The following is a 20,024-nucleotide window of genomic DNA, read 5'->3' as shown; positions in this document are numbered from 1 at the left end:
ACGGTCGTTGCTAATCACAACCTGCACGTAGCAGAAATATTAGCAAAAAGTACCCTCTGTTCCTCTCGTATACGTTGCTTCGGGGCTATGTCCACAAATCATTAGCGCACCATATCAGAGATTCTCGTTCACGTGCCGGAAACGGCGGAGCTGTTCGTATCCGTTATCCCGTCATGCAAATACCTGCCTGTTTTGTTTGCTTACGTTCCTAACGAAACGATGCTTCCACCGTAGTCGCCCAGTGCGCATCCCTCTGGAGATAGGATGACAGTTCGACGAAATTCCACCGGCCCTCGTGCAACGTCTCGTTACTCGGTTTAACTATTTCGTTACTGCCCCGGTACATCCATTATACATGCGAGCATGTACGAATAAATATGCAGTGCACCGCTTTGAATTAGCCGTGTATATATGCGCAGCAACGGTTGTTGGTGGTTGTGATCGAAAAAAGCGCCCAAAAAGGCAACAAAAGAAAGTATTCACTGGTGCTCACTCCAAGACAAATAACAGGAGCGGATTTTCAAGAAAGATAACGGACACATCTCAGATCGTCTTGCTTCTCCTTTCATAAAAGTTCTGAGGTGGACTCTCATAGCCAGGCTTTGGGACGACGACATGTTGCGTGCTATTCCGGCAGTGGCCGTGCGCGCCGCCGTAAATGAGTGGGGAACAGATGAAAACAAATCTCATCTCAGGAACATAATTAGTTATCGAAACTTACTCGCAGTTATACATGCTATGGGGGGGGGGGGGGGGTGAGACCCATTGCGACATTTTGGAGAAATCACAGTAGCGTACCACAAAGTAGGTAGGCTCCTGGGATATTTGAATATATTACAGCACAGCCTGTGGGACTCTTTCATAGGCTATGCATTGTAACATATTCAAATGACTCGGCAAGTTTCGTGCTTTGTGGCACGCTACTACAATTTCATCAAAATGTCACAATTTGTCCTTAGTGTGTATAACTGCGAGCAAGTTTCGATAACTCATTTTGTTCCTGAGAGGAGATTTCTTTTTTTTTAGTCTGTTCCCCCATTCGCGTGCGGTCAGTCGTGCTGCCACCGCCGAAAGAAGGCGCGACATATGAGTGTAAATGCCCCGAAATGATGGGGATGTCTGGTTAACGTTATTCGGGATTGCTTCGAAAGCGCAATATGGGAAGAGATACCAGCCGCGTTGAAACGACTGGAGAATGTGTTTACTTGCATGTCTAGATTTTGTTGAAAACACAACATCCAATTATGGACGCACAGTAAGTACGCAAACAAAAACTGGTGGGGAATTGTTGCCACAGGCGGGTTTATCCTGATCGAAGCCGACACTCGCTCCGCCTGGATGTCGCTTGCAATGTCTTGTTCAGTGTCTCTTGGGCATTTACCGCACGTAGAGCAAGTCGGTGACTCGTTGAATTGAAAGAAGATGGCGTTGAGCTCCCTTGCGGGCTGTAACGAACCCCTATTGAAACACATGGTGTTGCAGAAAAGCACATGGAAGACCTTTCTTCTGTATGGTCTCAAGAAGAGCGTCTGGCTTTTCTTGTGTCAGCGAAGGCAACGTCAAAGTAAATATGCGCAAGCGAGCGACAACCAGATACCTCACATAATTTGTAATGTCGCATGAATCATGAATCGTAGAAAGATGGGGGCTTAACGGAGAGCCGTAAGGTTTTCTGGCTGCGCCCGTGTGTTTAACGTTATTCGCTTTTCTTTTTCTTACCCTTCATTCTTTGTCGGCTCCTATGTGGCGCCATGTATAAAGGCCGAACGATGCAAGAATACTTGCAGCGTCGTTCCCGTGTTATAACACGAACCAGCCAACAAGCAGAGGAAGCAAACGACAGCGCTCGCTTGCTGAAATTTCCTCCGCGTTTTCTTCTTTTCGCTGTTTCTTGCCCAAAGTCTTCTAAGCGGACAGTGCCACGGGATCGTCTGGGTCGTGGTCGTTCGGTCACGGAATCATGTTATCCTTGTTACAAGAACTTTGCTATACTTACGGTATTTCTGTACCCGCTGACAGCGTGAGAATTTGCTTGTAACGGCTTATTAACTGAAGCATCACTTTTCTGTAGCAGAGATAGCAGTCGGTAGTTTTTTTTTTCGTTTAGTTTTTCTACATTAAACCAGGCAATAACAGACAAGGAACATGCTAACTCGAAACGCTGTAAGGCAATCTTCGGCGCGGTTAATTGCTTTGGAGCCATCGAAGCACGCAGCCGCTCATTTCGCGCACCGACGCCACGAAAACAAGAAAAAAAAAGAGAGAAGAAAGAAAATCAAGCTGTCGCTTCTCATTAACGGGTCGCTCGCGCACGTCTGACACTCCAGAAGTTTTGCCAAGTGCACATAAACAGAAGGTAAATTCATCTGTTCTCAAGGTTTGCGAAAATACTGTAAATACCTCGACGCAAGCGTTGGGATTGCAACGGAATTTTGTTCGTTCTCCTGACTTTGAAAGGTGAATTGCACAACGTTAACTAAACGAAAGGTTTTCCTTATTTTCTTTTTTTGAACAGTTCTGTAAGCACGTACATGAATTGTTTGAAAGCGACGTGATCGTAATTACCAACTCCTTATTCTTGTTAAACTTATGGACTCGGTCGTATCCGCGGTGTCGCCGAGAAGTAAGCATGTATACTGAAGGACCTTATATGCTTAGCCACGTATTTCAGCGCATCGCGCTTGCCTAGGGAACAGAGCAATGTAGAGCCCGAGCGTACGACCAGTACCTTCATGCAGCGCATAAGCCCTCTGGCAAAACAACAACAAAAACAGAAAACTCGCCACAAAGGCGCGGACAAAATAGGAAACCCGTAATTATTGTAGGCTCATTGGCTCTGTAAAAACAATGAACTGGGCATCATAGCACGTATTGCATTTTATCTTCATATTCGGCGTTTACTCATAGTGAGGCAATATATACTTCCTGTGTAAACCACGTAACTTGATTACAACTTTAAGTGCGGAAAAAAAAGAGAGAAAAAAGCCAGAACATTATAGTACGTCAGGAAACGGGTGAACGGCGAAAAGCCATGCGCACTAACGGGCAAGACATTGCGGTTGTTTCGCCTGAAAAGGCACTTTGCTGACACGAGGGTGGATTTTCTTTTTTTTCTTTTTACGGAAATTTCTAATTGGTTAGATTAGATTACGTCGACTAGAGGGTCTTTTTACGCAGGGAGCTCCGAATCAAGTGAGCTTGAACGATAGTCGTCCACGCCATAAAAAGGATCTCGCGTTTTGTATAGTTCGATATCTCAATGTCAGTGAATCCCACGCTCATGAAGAACAACCATAAGCAAATTTTGAAGCTTGTCAAGGCGAACCGAGAAACATTGCTCCTGTTTTCCTTCAGAGCAAACGTGGCAGAAGGATCAACAAAAGTTAAACGCATGGAGCTTCCGGCTCAGCATCCCAATGAACCTGGAATTGGCGGCATGAGTATGCGCTGCAAAGTTTGTGAGCTTTATTAATTAATTTTTGCCTCTGAAAGGGAACGCGCTCCAAATTCTTTTTTCTATTAAATTACTATCTTATTGTCTTTTATGTTTGTGCCTGTCTTTGTCGCTTACTTCCACAACTACCGCCATTTATTCTTTCTTTTTTCTAGCTATCTAAGCAAAATATGCCAGAGAAAGATTCAAGGAAAGTTGATAATAACGAATATAACTTGTTTTGAAAGGTGTTTTAGCGGGACACACTGAAAAACCAGTAGTTTTGAATTAGTTGCACATGCTAAAGAATTATATGAATATGGTGCTTACTATGCAGGCACACCAATGAGAGATGCCAGAAAACTACCTTTGAATTACCTCAAAAAAAAAAAAAAAGAAAGTCTCGCATTCCACATATAAAACATTATTCCCTATGACAAAAAAAGGTATTTTATTCGTCATTCTTGGCACGAGGATAGCATAGAATCATCAATACGCAAAACAAGATGCGGTGAATTTTTCTGCAGGTCTTGTGCTAACGAGGGATACCATCTTGCTACATCAAAACACCACCGGTATAGTAGCGAACTCACTCGAAGATGCGAGCATTATCTTACGCTAAACGAAAGGGGAATTGGCTTTGGGGGCACCAGCATACTTCAAGTTGAAAATAAACAAGCGTTACTCGACGAAAATGGAGCCGTGAATGACTGGAGATGCATGACTGGGATTCATTTACAGCTCTCATCTCCCCTTATTTGAGTAAACTTCCGTAGGAAGTATTAATACTCGACAAAATACAAGCGTCTCGTGTACGCAACATACATATCACAAAATTGTACGGTCTTACGCGCCATAAACATGATATGGTTATGAGCCACGCCATAGGGCGTGAATCCGGATCAATTCTGACCACCTCGGGTTCTGGAACGTGCGCTTAAGTCTAAGCGCACGAGAGGTCTTTTTCTAGTTTTTTTTTTGCATTTCACCCCTATTGAAATACGGTTGCCGCAGTCGGGCTCGAACCCTCGACCTAGAGCTCAGCAGTGCAGCGCCATAGACACTAAGCTGCCCCGGCGGGTGTTTCGTTTAGCACTATTATTCGATGCAGACATTGACACTCACATAAACCCAGTACTTGTTCATGAAAATCTACTCTAAAAACAGCTTTACAGCGATTGACAGCATATAAGCGCTCATTTCTTAAAACGAAAAAAAAATGAAACATGTGGGGGCCCAATTCGCGAAGCTTTTCGTTTGTAACTGCTCTTTACCGTTGGCCGGCCGTCTTCGCTAGTTATTCGTCCAGCCTCGGTATACGCTGAAACAGTTCTATGTGAACAATTATATCGCAAGAGCTTTTTTGTGAATGTGAGCCCTGGGGTTTAATCCACAGTTGTTCATTCGTAACTTTCCTTTTTTTTTTTTTTTTTCCATTGGTCTGCAGCCTTCGCTTCTAATGTTTCCCGCGCAACGATTGGGTAGAATCTGTTCTTTCAAACAGTTATAGCGTAAGAGCTCTTTTTTTTTCTTTTTCGAATAGGGGTGCAGACCCAACCCGCGGTGGTTGCGCAATGGCTATGGTGTTGGGCTGCTGAGCACGAGGTCGCGGGATTGAATCCCGGCCATGGCGGCCGCATTTCGATGGGGGCGAAATGCGAACACACCCGTGTGTTCGCATTCACTTATATTTAGGTGCACGGTAAAGAACCCCAGGTGGTCGAAAGTTCCGGAGTCCTCCACTACGGCGTGCCTCATAACCAGAAAGCGATTTTGGTACGTAAAACCACTTTTTTAGGCTTGTAGCGCAGCTCAGAAAGAGCAATAATGAAGGTGGAAAAGGTAATGAAAGGGAACGGAGAGCAGGGAACAGGGCTCACTCTGTTCTCCGTTCCTTTTCATTACCCCTTCCACCTTCCTTTTTGCTCTTTCCGAGCCGCGCTACAAGCCTAAAAAAGACATGACATATACCAACTCGCCCAAACTGCCACGCTTTTGACGTAAAACCAGATAATTTTTTTTTTTTTTTAGGGCCCAGACCTATGCCTTAAACTATTGTAGTTTATTGACGCAGAAAAATGCTGCCTCCGCCTTCATTGTAACAAAACAAAGGCGGCTGCTATTCTTTAATATTCTTGCTCGACTGGCTTGTGCAGAATGAGGGTTTCATCTTTTTCATACTTTCCTCTTCAATAATTTGTTATGTTTCCGCACCGCGGTCACTTCAGCAGAAAAAAATGCTGAACCTACCGCGCATCAGCTTTCGGAAAGTTATGTCGTCCACGAGATATAACATGATGTTGTTGAGCTCCGGGTAAATATCGCCATGAAAACACAAACAGCGCAGTTTCATGAACATGCGCGCATTCATAACACTGACACCTTTTTCTTTCTTTCTTTTCCTTCACATCTTAGCTAATATTACGTAAACCCTCGTTTTTTCGGCGTGTACTTCGTATCGGACAAGGCATATTTTCATATTGTTATCACACTCATGTTTCTGAAGTCCTTACATAACGTTTCGCACTTTGTATGCTATAGTGCTAGAATGTTATTTGATTTCTATATGGGGTACCGTTAACTTATGCTTGCTTGTCCAATCCTGGCCTTCGTGTCTCCCACAAGTGTAATACTGTTCTCCTTAGGAGCATTAGGGGCATTCGTATGAGGTTCGATACTACCATAGAGAACTTCGTTTGTGTGCGTGTTTTCCTTGTTTTTTTCCTGTAATCTCCCTCACTTTCTATGTCATTTTTTCTTTATCTTTCTGCCTCCCGTTACCGTTTCCCCAGCGCAGGGTAGCAAACTGGATATTTATCTTCCGGTTAACCTCCCTGCCTTTCGTGTCTCATTTATCTTTGTCTCTCTCTCTCTCTCTCTCTTGAATTATTTTTTTTTTATAAGAAGGACCCGAAACGACGCGAGACAGGAACCGGCCTACCTACCGCAATGTGCCTGAGATTAGCCAGAGAATGCGTCGCTTTCACAAACAAACAAACAAACAAACAAACAAACAAACAAACAAACAAACAAGCAAACGCATGAATAAATAATGTAAGCGGACTTTCAAGGTGCGAGGATCATTCTCGTATATATATATATATATATACGCAGCTTTCTAGCTGATTGGCGCTGTCCAGTAATCATGCGCGTGCTTTAACGCCCAATTAGAAGCGTGACGGTGACGAACGTTCCAGCGCCAAATCGGAACATTCTCTCCCACGGGGCAGGCGATTAGTTGGGTGATGAGGGGACTCCTCCAAAGCGATGACAAGGCGGCGCTTGACACTGCTACGCTGTATAGGCCGGCGCACGCTCGCTTTCCGTGGTCGAAACAGCTGCCCGCGCTGCCACCGCCTTAAGATGGCTCGACATAAAAGAATGTTGTGCCTCACTGGCGCGTCCGTCACGCATTTCACTGCTTTCAATACCACCACCACACCTGGAAACGGCGTGTTTATAGGGAAGCGTGTGGATTGGGCAGCGTTTTTTTCTCCGCTTGTTCTCCTTTCGATTGCGCGCACCAGCACGCTTGTTCGAAACTTTGGAATAACGAGTCGAAAAGCTGACCGTCACTTTAGCTTACGCTAAAGAGGCTGAAGGCGAAAGCCTGCGCGCTCACGGGGCATTCGTTAAATTACTTTGACATTCTCATTCGAATGCGTTGTTGCTTCCTTTTACTTAATTTCTCTTTACTTGTCTTTCTCCACTTTTTCGGTCGCCCAGGCATCGCCACTGGTTCTTCCTGATTAGTGGCATGTCATAACGGTCGTGGCAAGTCTGTGAAGACCATTGAGACACATACGCAGTTTCACTTAATGAATTGTTTTTTTTTATTTTATCACCTTAATCGACGAGGGTTAACTACATGGGGTTGTATATTAAGATGCCTTCTACTTTCTTGGAGCGCAGGCAGAAAAATAGGGACACGGAAACGCTAATTACACAAACACGCAGGACTAACGTTCAATAATAAATTTATTTCCACCTTTCGGAGGCGTATACTTATACTCCTCAAAACGTCACCCGCCGTGGTTGTCAGTGGCTATGGTGTTGAGCTCCTGAGCACGAGGTCGCGGGATTGAATCCCGGCCACGGCGGCCGCATTTCAACGGGGGCGAAATGCGAAAACACCCGTGTACTTAGATTTAGGTGCGCGTTAAAGAACCCCAGGTGGTCAAAATTTCCGGAGTCCTCCACTGCGGCGTACCTCGTAATCAGAAAGTGGTTTTGGCACGTAAAACCCCACAATTTAATTAATTTAATTTCCTCAAGGCGTCGTGAGAAATTGCTCGGTAAATATTAGCAAAATCGGAAAAAACACATGCAGACGCTTTCGTGGCCCCACTTATTATTTAGAAAGGTGCCCGTTCAACACGAACAGAGGTAATCGAGCTCTTTTTTGTTATTGTTCATACAGAAATACCGACGCATGTGCTTGCATTTTGGTGCCATAATGCCGGACCGTCATTTTTTCGACCCGTTAGCCGAAGGCTTTTGCCCTAATGTTTTAGAGCTGTTTTAGAGCTGTTTGAGAGCTTTAGCGTGTCCGGTATTCTGGTAAATGCAAGCGGATTGGGCGTTTTACCGGATGAGCGGAGGCGCAAACGTGAACGGCTTGCACGGTGCAGCCACCTGGTGGCGCAGAGCTCAAGCAGACAAACACAGCTAATATTGCAGTAACCAAGTCTATTCTACTTCGCTGCTGGTGTGGCTGATGGGGATTTCGGCAGCAACACGATTACCCCAATATAAGGGTGTAATCGTGTACATTATTTAACGTGTATAATACATATTATGCACATTAGGATGGACGACTTATGATGTGCAGCGCAATGACAGAAACTTTCTAATGTGTACAACCGGGATGTGAAAATTGTGCGATACTAATGGTGAAAAGGGCTGCACGTTATTTGAAACTAATCGATATTCGATTTGATTTGATTCGCTTCTGGCTCTATACGATTTGTATTCGAGTCGGTAAAACTACTATTCGCGCACCCCTGCCCATTTCTGTATAACCTCATCGTTAGCAATAAAGACAACACACATACACGCGCCTTGTACCCGTACACGCACGCACGCACCCCCCCCCCCCACACAAACAAAGAAACAAGCAAACAAACAGCGGTACACATCCGTGAGAGGTGAGGAACATACGCAATCGGAACGAATTTATGGTTGTGCTCACGGTGTACGAATGGTTGTACTGTGGGTGAACCATGCCTGTAAAGAGCAGTACTGGTAATAGAAAGAAAATAAGGGAAGCTTCGTGGAAGCGCGCATAACAGGAGAAAAAGCGCGCGTGAAAGAGAGAGAGTGAAAGAGACAGAGGAGATGAAGATGACTTCTCGAAATATGTGTCAAGCGTTGAGCACTAAAATTTTATACCAAAGTTAAGAAGCTTACCAGAAGGACACGTACTCCAAACAAGCGCAAGGAGCTCAAAATTAGGAAAGAGTCCATCGTATACGAAGGAGAGGCAGATTCAACAAAAGTTGGTCATTGGGCGGTGGGAACGCGAGAGAAAGTGGACGGGCAAGACAGATGGTGGCCCAAAGAAGCGGGGACGCATCAGAGTCACGAAACTCACGGCAGTAGAAATAGACAGAGAGAGAGCGAGCGACACCGTGCTCGGCGCGTAGGGGACGGGACTACGCAAGACGCCAGTTGTGGCGGAAAGGAGAGAAGTGAAGGGTGGATGCGAGGGCTAAAGCGAAACTTCTTCAATGAAGAGAGGGGAGAGGGGGAGTCGTCACCATCGGCGCCCGAAAGCGTGAAGGCTCGCGCGGGCTTCGAGTGGCGAAGGTGGAGACGACAGTAACGGAAGAACGAAAAAAATAAGGGGAACGAGGACAACAATGAACGAGAAAACCTCGTTCCTGGCGCGAAGAGAAGGGAGAAGTCGGTGTGGAACTCGAACCAACGGAGCGAAGGCACGCCGAGCTTGGGTGGGTGAGCTGGAGGTGCCACAGCGACGCCGAAAGAGAGACACGCGTTCCAACGAGTCCAGAGGAGAAGAGGCCGCACGGAATGCGGAGTCATCCGGCTGATGAATGACCGGCTAAACGCCGAAGCCGGCTCGTCCAGTGCGCCCGCACGCGTTCCTCTCTCGGCTTATACTGGCGCTCTACGTCCGCGGCGCATCGTCGCGCTGTTATCCCCTCGCCACTCGTCCGGCGTTGTACGCTCGGCGGCACTTTTGTGCGGCACTGCTGCCGTTGCGGTTTTACCGCTCGTGCGAGAGCGTGTAGCCCGGTGCTGATGGAAGACTGCACAATGCGCGGTGGTTGCGGCCGCGATTTGTGCACTCGTTCGTTTTCTGTTGAGCGGGTTCTACATTGTTTTTGTCCTGCTTCGTTTTATTATTATCTTTTTATTTTTACTCCGCTCTCGACGCAAATCACGCATCGTCGACAACTTTATTCGCACCTGAGCATGGAGAGCCGCGATGACCGAGAGCTGACGGGCAAGCCCCGCCGTCTCTCTCTTTTTTTTTTTTTGTGCAGCGCTCAAATTTAGGAAAAGCTAAACGGTTCTAATTTTAAACTTTCCGCTCACCTTACATCTATCTGTCCTCACCCAAATTTAGATTCACAAAAGGAAAATGAAGAAGCACCTAAAACGACAGCTAGTATATATAGCAAGTGTAAGTGTGGATGTAAGTGAGCAAAAGCGGAGTTATCTTTAATCATGAAGTATTGTTTCTTGCCGCCTATTCCATGTGCGCAGAGCAATTTTGAGCTGGGAACAAGAAGACGCTCGCTCAATTCAATTGCTCGCAAGTTAGTGATGCTTCCGCTTCGCACAGAGGGGAGTCATTTTTCAGGGAATTCTGAGGCGCGGTCGACCGTGTGAGCGTTTTGGACGAAGATGGCACGTTGCGAAAATGTCGGGACCAACAAGCGCGTATCATTACTCAACTGAGTCCAGGAGAGTTTTATTAACTGCTTCACACGGGGCATCACGACGTCGACGAGTTCTTTGGCTCATCGCTTAGGAGGTTGTATGCAAAAGATTCTCGCAAACTTGAACGCCGCGAGGCGGAAGGAGAGTAAACGAAAGCGAACAGACAGACACAGCGAGTATAGAGGACGAAAAACTAGAGTACCGCAGCGAAGAAATGGACGGAGGCGGAGAAACGCGCACCGTGCAACACCCGCATAGTTTTTAGACGCACACTCGCTATGGATACGGTCGAGTGCCACTGACAAATAAGGGAGGCAAAAGAGGACGAAAGCGAAATGAGCAAAACCGCTGGTGTCGAGTAAACGAAGCGGCACGAATGCGAAGAGCGGGAGTGAAGCGATGTTTGTTTTTCGTTAGCACCCCACTGCCCCGTCCGTACACGCACGCCCACCCCCATGACCACCTTTGCACGTCTCGCCCTCCCCGCCGCCTCCCCTGTCGCACCCCCTGCACACTTTCCGTCGACCATTTTCCCGGCGCTGCAGCTGTTTGCGAAAGCGGGCGCACCGCGCCGAGGCTTAATTGAATTTGACAAGCTTCGCGTGCTCTCGGGCGTGCTCAGCAGCGGCTGCCGCGCAGAGGAAGGCAGCGCGCGAAGGAGCCTGTGGTCGCTATCTTTGTCAACGGCAACGCGCGTGAAATTGCTTCCTCGCCGCTGACCTTGGGCCAAACGCAAGGCCACGATTCACTTCTTTGATTCGGCCGGCTCTGAAGTGGGCAACAAGCTGTCACCGCGCGCTCCCAGACGGCACAATGAATCGAGGGGATGCGAATTAACTGCGGGGAGTCACTAAAATGTCGGCGGCGAATCCGCTCGCGCTGCAGTATGCGCCACGCTATGGAGCTGTTTTCGGCTGCGCGCTCTCTCGATGTGAAGCGAGGAGCTCTCGCTTATGTGAGAATGTTGCGCCGGCCACCATAGAAGAGCATAAATGAACCGCGCTTCGTTTTTGGGAGCACCTCTTACAGGGTTCTTTCTGTCGCTTGGAAGTGCTGCTCGCCGAAGATTGAAGAGACGTGCGCGTAGAGCATCCTTCTTTTTTGTATATGACACAATAAACACGATGACAGCAGCGATGCAGCGCGTTTCGGTATCTTGCAGTATGATGAACGATGTATATCGAAGAAATGCTAACACCACGCATAAAACTCTATTTTGTATACAGTTGTGGGTTGGTCGCGTAAGTGCGCTTATCAGTGCTCGCATGCCTTGCTATTGCGGACGGGGCAGCTGTCCGCGTTTCATGATGGCATAATCCCGATGGTGCCTACGCACGGAAACCTGTTGTGCCGTTGCGCTAGGGAATCTCCTCTACAGAAAGTCCACGTAGGAAACTTTTCGAAAATTTCCACTTCGTATTTAAAGAACCTGTATACGTTCTAGTGAATCTACAGTAGAAAATCGTTAATCGGAACTCCATAGGGCTGGAGAAGTCATCATCATCATCATCATCATCATCATCATCATCATCATCATCATCATCATCACTGTCATCATCAGCTTGGCTACGCCCACTGCAGGGCAAAGGCCTCTCCCATACTTCTCCAACTACCTCGGTCATGTGCTAATTGTGGCCATGTTGTCCCTGCAAACGTCTTAATGTCATCCGCCCACCTAACTTTCTGCCGCGCCCTGCTACGCATCCCTTCCCTTGGAATCCAGTCCGTAACCCTTAGTGACCATCGGTTATCTTCCCTCCTCATTACATGTCCGGCCCATGCCCATTTCTTTTTCTCGATTTCAACTAAGATGTCGTTTACCCGCGTTTGTTGCCTCACCCAATCTGCTCTTTTCTTATCCCTTAACGTTACACCCATCATTCTTCTTTCCATAGCTCGTTGCGTCGTCCTCAATTTCAGCAGAACCCTTTTCGTAAGCCTCCAGGTTTCTGCCCCATATGTGAGTACTGGTAACACACAGCTGTTATACACTTTCCTTTTGAGGGATAGTGACAACCTGCTGTTCATGATTTGAGAATGCCTGCCAAACGCACCCCAGCCCATTCTTATTCTTCTGATTATTTGAGTCTCATGATCCGGATCCGCGGTCACCATACCTGCCCTAAGTAGATGTATTCCCTTACCACCTCCAGCGCCTCGCTATCTATCGTAAACTGCTGTTTTCTTCCGAGACTGTTAAACATTACTTTAGTTTTCTGCAGATTAATTTTTAGACCCACCCTTCTGCTTTGCCTCTCCAGGTCAGTGAGCATGCATTGCAAATAGAATTAAATAGAACATACTTCTCCAGCAGTGAGCTTGCTGGAGAAGTATGTTCTATTTAACAGGAATTTCGCTTACCGAGAAACATGTGCAGGAGTGCAGCAGTGTACGCAACATACCCTTTTAACACTGCTGCCAGAAACGACAAACATCAAGGAATGAACGTAGTGGCAATTAGGACTCGGTGGAGGGCGGCCAAATGCCCACATTATGCGCAGTCAAATGTAACGGATTCGCCAAACAGTGACTTTAATCTTCAAGCATACTAGAAACAAAAAATCTTGTCAAACGCTATGCTACAGGCACATATATGCTGGCATGCGAAGAAGTCAGCCTGTATTTCTACCACCGTCGAGCTGTCGTTACAGATAAATAAATGACGGTACAGTCAATGCATTCATCAAACCTCCATTCCTTGTCGACTAAAAAGGGGTAAGCCGCTTTAGGATAGCTCTATGATAGCGGGTTCTTTCGCAGCGGCAATTTTCCGGCACTTCCCTCACTTCGTCGCAGCCCTCGTAGGCGCCAACTTCGATCGGGGAGTTTGTGCTATTTGAGATTGCTGGCTCTATTCTCTATGGAATCGCACACTAAAACAACAAGCGCTACAAAAATCGCCTCGATATAACAAGTAAACGCCTCTAAGCCCATCCTTTCTTTAACAAAATGAGTATCTTGCTATAAGCGTTCGGCTACTTGCTTACATTAAGAATTATCGTCGATGGTTTCTGCGCACTTGTTTTTTTTTTCTTAATGCGTAAGCATTTCTATGCCTACCTAACGAAGAATTTGTCCGTGACGTAGGACAATGAATGGCTCATACCCCCTTAAGAAATGGTTCATATCCCCCTAAGCAAGCAGAGAGAGAGAGAGAGAGAGAGAGGGCGAGAGAGAACCCTTTAATGAAAGGCCGAGATTTTAGCCGGCGTATAGACACCGCCGATCTGCTACTCTGCGTGGGGAATGGAATTGGGGAGAGAAAGACACAGACACCTTTATTATTTGACTATGACTTAGGCCCTTTGGCGTGCCTCACGCAACAGCGGCGTGCGATGAACTTTTTATTTACATACTTATAAAACATTGGTCATTTAGTTTTACTCTGTCACCCTCATGCACCTTTCACACGGCGAATTCTCTCACCTCATTGTAGGACGGTGCATACACTGAAAGGCTCTAGCATTGCACTCCGTTGCCCATGAGTCCGAAAACTTAGTGTCCAATTTTTTAAGCAAGCAAAAAATCCAATGGCTCGCACTCGCCTAAAAGTCAGAGGCTACAAGCGCTCAGAAAAGTGAAGCGAACAGTGCATACATTTGTTGAAATCACTCGTACAACGCAAAGAACTGCGTACGTTTCAATAAAGAACAAGCTCAAAACAAGCATCCGAACCATCAATAAAGCATTGCCTATCCCCCTCAGCATATCCAACAGCTTCGCTAAATTAACCCTAATTCACCTAATACCAAAGGTCGTGGGTTGGACTGCGACCGACGGTCGAGGGATCGAGTGCTTTAATTAACTGGTTCTTGATTACCTGTGGCTAATTAACGTCACCTTAGTTCACCCCAATATCATGGGTTCGAGTGCCGGGGTGAACCCTATCTTAATCACAGCTGCCTTATCATGTTCTCTATCGAGCATGATAAGCGAACGACCGATGAGGGTTGATGAGGGTTTGTGCTGCTCGGATCAAGTTCGATTACATTGATAATGGCACGGGACTGCGGGGAGATGAGCAAGTGGCACAATGCTTGCGGATAATTAGACAACTACTAGAGGAGCTTCTGCGCGAATTTCTTTCTCTCCTTCAAGCGGGCGGGCGTGCTGTACCTCTTGCGAGACAATTGCTAGTCCACTTCTCTTTCTCTTTTTGCAGCGTTCCTGTATCTATACATTATTATTGCGTTTATTTGTAATAAATAATGCTCGCTTGTTCGATTGCTTTTTCAACTGCTCTGGGCACATTTTCTCGAGATATACTTGTGTAACTTCGGTCGTTAGTTGCAGCGTATGCATTTATCGTCTTCATTGCAGCGTGCGAGTGCGACAGCCGCACGTCGCGGTCGCGCCCGCTGTCTTTTCGAGACAGCGCGCACTTAGCGCGTCTAGCATGGCGGCGGAATATACTAAAACTTACCTGTTACGAGATCATGTGTTGGGCCACTTATTCTGGCTTCGATTTCATCCCCTGACACTCCCTTCTAACTTCTTTCCCTCCCATATGGCAGCCTTGCAGTGGTTTTGCTTGGCTTTTCCCGTGGTTTACGCGCCAGACTGCGGTTTACTAATATATAGTTTTCAGAGAGGTGCCGCTGACTAATCAAAACAAAAATAGTCGCTCTTTCCGCTCAACTCATTCGTGTTGTAGAAAGAGAGAGAAAAACAGAAGAGAGGAAAGGCAGAGAGGTTAACCCGACGCTCGTCCGGTATGGTACCTTGCACTGGGGGAAGCCGATATAAGAATGAAAAGAAAGGAAGAGAGAGAGAGAGAGAGAGCTCAGTTTCTCGCACATTTGAAAGTGCTCACCTAGTCTACAAACGGTCTCCAAGACCTGCCGACTTGAGGCATTGCAATAATGCTTTCGTGGTTTTCTGTGCCATCGACGCGCACGGTCGTCGTCCAAGGATCCTCATTTCCCAAAATGGTCTAGAGTCCAAGCGGCGGTTCAATGCTGTTCGCGAAGATGTTTACGCTTGACCTGGTACCGGGAACAAGGACACAAAAGGTGTTCAATAGCTTCTCTTGTTCCACAAGGGTCGCACATAGGCGTCTCCCCCATTCCTATGCAGCATGAGTAGTCATTTGTAAATGCTAGCTCAAGCTCGTGCTCCAACCGAGGAGGCGGAAATAAAGGAAAAAGGCATAGATGTTAACCAGAAAAATGTCTGGTTGGCTATCCTGCACTGTGGGACACAAAAGGGGAATATAAAGGTGAAAGAAAGAGGGAAAGGAAAGACGCGGAGAGTTCAAAGGGTCCCAAATAAGCGGCATCTTCGAATTATAGGCCGATAGCTGTACGTGCTATCGAATTACAAATGTATCAATTACTGCTTCTTCCAGTCATTGCCACCACATTTTAAGAGTTGGCTTTTTCCATAGAAGGCAGGTGTAACAAAATAATTTTAGATCCTGAGGTGCTATACAGGAAAGCCCGAGTATGGCAAAGTTCGGGATCTCTTCGAGCTCTGGCGATGCCCTCAAATCAATGGGCTAATGGTATCAAGACATAAGATTCAACCCTTGCACGTCTCCGGTTTCATTGGCCATTTGTAGATTCACTATCAATTGCGTTATCATTATTTGGGCGTTGCCTCATGGGAGGCCGAATATGAAGCCACATGGTCAAACCGTTGTTGCTTTCTTTGATTTGTTTATCGCCCGACCCGGTGCATTGCCTGTGCAAAGTAAGCTATAGAAAAAAAAGTTATCTGTTAATGTATTCGGAAGAAAGATGACGTATGGTGTTTTATGGCGCAAGGGCCAGTTATCGCCAAAGAGCGCCATGGCACATGGCAATGTTAACGAAGTGCTGCGGATGGTATGGACAATGAATTCCTCATAGTAGATGTGACATGGCTGTAAAAGGGCCTAAAAGCCCGCTGTAGATGACGTAAAACTCATAGGTACTAAAATAATGAGACTGATTACTTAGTGATGTGGACTATGGCAATTGTGCTTCGTTAAAAACATGATGCAACAAAACATATCACTGCCACTAGAGCTTCAAGAGAGCCCTTGAATACAAGGGCTGTTAATTCTGTGCTAAAAATTACCTGGCCAAATAACTTTCAGTGTCTGTTTCAGATAAAAACTAATTTCAGGTAATAAAGCGGTTCACTGCTAAGAAAAAATGCCGGGTGAAGAGGTATATTTTTGCGATATGCAGAAGGAAAATACTTTTTCGTCGCTGCTTCTATACTGCAGGACATTGAATAAGAACATGCAGGGCTGTGAGAATATTGCCGCACTTGCAACAAGTCGGAGGATCCCCTCAAGTCAAGAGATAAGAGTGAGTACCGTAAGTGTGTCGTATTCTTAATCGGCGAATAAGTACTTCCTTACATCGTGCGGTTTTTTCTGTTGTCCAGTTCTCTAGTTTTGGTTTTATCATGTTTAGCTTATTCAATGCTTGGGCATCCCACTTTCCACTCCAGCGGTTCCTCAGTTTATGACGTAGCAAAGACTTTAGGTCGGTGGCAGGGATGGGGACATTACCATCTCTTCGCTAAAACTCCCTGACGCAGCGTTTTCGTCAGCATCTACGCTGCCTTTCATACCTTTCTGGCCAAGTACCCAGCACATAACAATCACTTGATTGCGCGTATATGCGGAGCACGACAAGCTGTACAGTTGATTGAAAACGGAGTTCTTCTGTTTTCTTAAACTAATTAGCGCTCTCACGACAGTTAATCAGTCTGTGAAAACAACAGCCTTAGCGATATTTGTGAGCTTTGTGTGTTGAATAGCCGAGAGTATAGCGTATGCTTCCGCTGTAAAGATAATGGTGTGTGGGTTTAGGGCCCCAGATATTGAAAATGAGGGTACGAGAGCTGCATAAGCAACACCATCAGGAGACTTTGAAGCATCTTTGTAAAATTCAGCGCAGGAATACTTCTCCTTAAGTTCAAGAAAATGTGAATGTATGTGTGCCTCAGGTGCTTGTTTCGATATTTATAAGAAATAGGTGTCACATTGGATAGTCTGCCACTCCCAAGGTATTGGAAGCCAAGTAGGAGCCGTTAGTACTGTCTCTAAAACAGGAACTCCTGTTTTTTCTGGGAGTGTTTCCAACCGGAGGGACAGAGGAGGCCGGATGGCTGGCGGTTACGAAACAGCCTGGCAGTGGACAAGCCGCGAATGTTAAAATGACGTGCATGCTGAATATCTGATTTAACTTTCAGGGTGTAGGAGAAAGTTAAATATGTCCTTTGTAGATGTAGAGACCATTCGTTGGATTCAACGTACAGGCTTTCTACAGGACTAGTCCTGAAAGCACCTGTAACAAGACGGATACCCAATTGGCTAATCGAATCCAGCATCTTTAAGGCACTAGGCGTAGCAGAGTTATGGACTATGGCTCCGTAGTCAAGGCGTGACCTTATCAGACTTTTATACCAGCTCAAGAGGCACCTTCTGTAACTTCCCTAGGATGTGCGGGGCGAGAGCTTCAGTACATTTATTGTCTACATGCACTTCACTTTCAGATATTTCAAATGGGGGATAAATGTTAATTCGGTGTATAAAATGAGGCCCAAAAATTTATGTTCATGGCTCACAGGCAGCTGTTGTCTATCAAGACAAATAGCGGGGTCAGGTAATATACCTCTCTTGCTCGAGAAGAGAACACATGGGCTTTTTTGTGGGCTTAGTTTAAATCTATTCTCGTCAGCCCACTTTGGCAATTTGTTTAGCCCAAGCTGTACATGTAGCTCACAGATCGAAATAATAATAATAATAATAATAATAATAATAATAATAATAATAATAATAATAATAATAATAATAATAATAATAATAATAATAATAATAATAATAATAATACTTGATTTGAAACCTATTTGTACGTCATCCACATACACAGAATAAAACATTGAACGTGGCATGATAGTACGGGGCGAGTTAATTTTTAAAACGAATAGAGTGCAGCTAAGCACACCACCTTGTGGGACACCCGTTTCCTGTGTAAATAGACGAGACAATTGCCTTGGATTGCCATTTCATCCAGGTCACGGAGAATTCCGAAGCGCCACGTAGTGTCATATGCGTTCTCCATATCAATAAATACTGACAAAAAGAACTGCTTATCCGCAAAAGCATCAAGAAAATTTGTCTCGGTGCTCAGTTGTAGGGGATCAGTTGTAGATCTACCTTCCCTGAAACCACACTGTAGGGGGTCTAACAGTTCATTACTTTCAAGGAAATGAAGGAGGCGCCGGTTCAACATTTTCTCGAACAAGTTACATGCTCAACTTGTCAAGACTATAGGCCTATAACTGCTGACCGAATGTTGGGTCCTTGCCGTCTTTTTGTATTGAAATAATTATTGCAGCTTTTCAGGCGGACGGAATGCAGCCGGCAAAGAACACGGAATTAAATAGTGACAGTAGTATTTTGTGGGTTTCAGGGTGAAGATGTTTGATCATTTCATACAGTATTCTGTCGCTTCCTGGAGCGGACTTGTTACAACCATTTAGTGCAGCCTGAAATTCCGCCATGTTGAATGGACGGTTGTAAGGTTTGTTTCTACTTCATTTCCGATCCAAAGGCAGTCGCTCCGCTTGTTGCTGGTATTTCAGAAACGAATCTGAGTAGTGGATTGAACTAGAGACCTTTTCTAAATGTGCCCCTAGAGAATCAACTTGGTCGATAAGTGTGTCTCCTTGTGTATTTACCTATGGTAGAGGATGAATTTCGCGGCCTTTTTTTTGTTGTTTACCCTGTTCCAGACTTTTCTTTCGTCTGTATATAAATTAATGCTAGAGATGTATTTTTGCCAACTGTCCCTTTTGGCACGGCGGCGCATTCTTCTACCTTCTGAATTTGTTTTCTTGAAGCCTATGAAGTTCTCGGAAGTTGGAGACCCGCGAAGGCGGCTCCAAGCCTTATTTTGATTTTTGCGACCTTCATTACACTCCTCATTCCACTAGGCAATACGTCGTTTAGTGGACGATCCATTAGTTTCAGGGATACGTATTGACACAGCATCATTTATAAACGCCGTCAAATATGACACCGCGTCATCGATAGTGAGAGTACAGATGTCATCCCAGGTCAAATGTATCAGCTCTCTGTATCGTTTCCAGTCGGCATAGTCGACTTGCAACGGGGCAGATGTGGAGGACGCTCAACGCCTTTGGTTAGCTTTAGGACAATTGGGAAATGGTCCCTCCCGTATAGGCTGTTGATCGCCTTCCACTCCGGGAATGGCACAAGATCACTAGATGTGATGCTTAAATCTATAGATGAGAACGTTTTGTTTGCCACGCTGTAGAATGCGGGCTCTTTCTTACTTAGTAAGCATGCACTTGCGGAGTAGAGGAAGTTTTCTAATAAGCGCCCTCTCGCATCACAACGAGGATCTCCCCAGAGGGTGTTATGTGCATTTAAATCGCCTACTACAATGTAAGGTTCGGTAACTTCTGCGATAAAGCTCTGGAATTCTCTTCTGGAAAGTTGGTGGCTGGGAGGGATGTACAGAGAGCTAACTGTGACTAGCCTATTAAACAGCGCGGCTCTGATTGCAACTGCTTCAAGGGGTGTTTGTAGCTTCAAATGCTCGCAGGCGACACCCTTATCTACAATTATGGCCACACCGCCCGACGAGGGGAGAGCATCATTTCGGTCTGTGCGGTAAATCGCATATTGCCCAAGAAAGTTTGTGTGCGTAGAATTGAA

The sequence above is a fragment of the Dermacentor variabilis genome, chromosome 1 (assembly GCF_050947875.1).
Source record: "Dermacentor variabilis isolate Ectoservices chromosome 1, ASM5094787v1, whole genome shotgun sequence".
Lineage (NCBI taxonomy): Eukaryota > Metazoa > Arthropoda > Arachnida > Ixodida > Ixodidae > Dermacentor > Dermacentor variabilis.
This window is presented reverse-complemented; position numbering follows the sequence as displayed.